This window comes from Ipomoea triloba, chromosome 12 (genome assembly GCF_003576645.1).
Source record: "Ipomoea triloba cultivar NCNSP0323 chromosome 12, ASM357664v1".
NCBI lineage: Eukaryota > Viridiplantae > Streptophyta > Magnoliopsida > Solanales > Convolvulaceae > Ipomoea > Ipomoea triloba.
The window spans coordinates 16,296,612-16,299,500 of record NC_044927.1 but is presented as its reverse complement, the minus strand read 5'-3'; positions in this window follow the sequence as shown (position 1 = coordinate 16,299,500).

Below are 2,889 nucleotides of genomic sequence, written 5' to 3'. Positions count from 1 at the left end.
AAAACGGTTGATATTGACTTGTGTTTTATCTTTGGAATATTCGCAATGTTTTGACTTCAATTCACTTGTTGTTTTTACTTTGTTTGTACTAACCTCCCTAAAACAACTACTTTTTGTTCGTGTTGTAAACTTTGATTCTTTCAACATTTTTGTAGGGTCAATGCAAACGAGGGCTAGGGCCAACCAAGACCTACTCCCTCTCAATCTTGAAATAACCCGAGCCACAAGGAGAAAGACAAAAAGAAAGGCCAAACCTAGGGAAATCCTAGTAGACCGCGAGGAAAATGGTACTTCCTAAACCTCCCGAGAATAACCACCTTTGTAATGCAATTTTTCATTAACCATAAACACACTATGATGCATCATGGCTCACTAGAAATTCATTTCCTAGCTTTTCCTTATTGATTTAAACAATTTTCTTTGTATCTCGTTTACTACAACATTCATTCATTCAATATTCTTTGATACTTTGTGACAATGACGCGAATGAGTAAATGCTACATATTCCATTGATTAAAGACTTGTCAATACTTCTAATTTGACCTCCCTAGATGCCGACATAACCCCGTGTAACCCCAACAATCTTTTATTTTAACAACCACAAAACAGCGGTAAATCAAATGGCGTCGTCGCTAGGGAGGGCAAAACGGTTGATATTGACTTGTGTTTTATCTTTGGAATATTCGCAATGTTTTGACTTCAATTCCCTTGTTGTTTTTACTTTGTTTGTACTAACCTCCCTAAAACAACTACTTTTTGTTCGGGTTGGAAACTTTGATTCTTTCAACATTTTTGTAGGGTCAATGCAAACGAGGGCTAGGGCCAACCAAGACCTACTCCCTCTCAATCTTGAAATAAACCGAGCCACAAGGAGAAAGACAAAAAGAAAGGCCAAACCTAGGGAAATCCTAGTAGACCGCGAGGAAAATGGTACTTCCTAAACCTCCCGAGAATAACCACCTTTGTAATGCAATTTTTCATTACCATAAACACACTATGATGCATCATGGCTCACTAGAAATTCATTTCCTAGCTTTTCCTTATTGATTTAAACAATTTTCTTTGTATCTCGTTTACTACAACATTCATTCATTCAATATTCTTTGATACTTTGTGACAATGACGCGAATGAGTAAATGCTACATATTCCATTGATTAAAGACTTGTCAATACTTCTAATTTGACCTCCCTAGATGCCGACACAACCCGGGGTAACCCCAACAATCTTTTATTTTAACAACCACAAAACAGCGGTAAATCAAATGGCGTCGTCGCTAGGGAGGGCAAAACGGTTGATATTGACTTGTGTTTTATCTTTGGAATATTCGCAATGTTTTGACTTCAATTCACTTGTTGTTTTTACTTTGTTTGTACTAACCTCCCTAAAACAACTACTTTTTGTTCGTGTTGGAAACTTTGATTCTTTCAACATTTTTGTAGGGTGAATGCAAACGAGGGCTAGGGCCAACCAAGGCCTACTCCCTCTCAATCTTGTAATAAACATAGCCACAAGGAGAAAGACAAAAAGAAAGGCCAAACCTAGGGAGATCGTAGTAGACCGAGAGGAAAATGGTATTTCCTAAATCTCCCGAGAATAACCACCTTTGCAATGCAATTTTTCATTAACCATAAACACACTATGATGCATCATGGCTCACTAGAAATTCATTTCCTAGCTTTTCCTTATTGATTTAAACAATTTTCTTTGTATCTCGTTTACTACAACATTCATTCATTCAATATTCTTTGATACTTTGTGACAATGACGCGAATGAGTAAATGCTACATATTCCATTGATTAAAGACTTGTCAATACTTCTAATTTGACCTCCCTAGATGCCGACACAACCCGGGGTAACCCCAACAATCTTTTATTTTAACAACCACAAAACAGCAGTAAATCAAATGGCGTCGTCGCTAGGGAGGGCAAACGGTTGATATTGACTTGTGTTTTATCTTTGGAATATTCGCAATGTTTTGACTTCAATTCACTTGTTGTTTTTACTTTGTTTGTACTAACCTCCCTAAAACAACTACTTTTTGTTCGTGTTGGAAACTTTGATTCTTTCAACATTTTTGTAGGGTGAATGCAAACGAGGGCTAGGGCCAACCAAGGCCTACTCCCTCTCAATCTTGTAATAAACATAGCCACAAGGAGAAAGACAAAAAGAAAGGCCAAACCTAGGGAGATCGTAGTAGACCGAGAGGAAAATGGTATTTCCTAAATCTCCCGAGAATAACCACCTTTGCAATGCAATTTTTCATTAACCATAAACACACTATGATGCATCATGGCTCACTAGAAATTCATTTCCTAGCTTTTCCTTATTGATTTAAACAATTTTCTTTGTATCTCGTTTACTACAACATTCATTCATTCAATATTCTTTGATACTTTGTGACAATGACGCGAATGAGTAAATGCTACATATTCCATTGATTAAAGACTTGCCAATACTTCTAATTTGACCTCCCTAGATGCCGACATAACCCCGGGTAACCCCAACAATCTTTTATTTTAACAACCACAAAACAGTGGTAAATCAAATGGCTTCGTCGCTAGGGAGGGCAAAACGGTTGATATTGACTTGTGTTTTATCTTTGGAATATTCGCAATGTTTTGACTTCAATTCACTTGTTGTTTTTACTTTGTTTGTACTAACCTCCCTAAAACAACTACTTTTTGTTCGGGTTGGAAACTTTGATTCTTTCAACATTTTTGTAGGGTGAATGCAAACGAGGGCTAGGGCTAACCAAGACCTACTCCCTCTCAATCTTGAAATAAACCGAGCCACAAGGAGAAAGACAAAAAGAAAGGCCAAACCTAGGGAACATTTATTACAAAATCCGTAATAAAACGCTGCGGAAGCTTACATCATATCAGCAAAG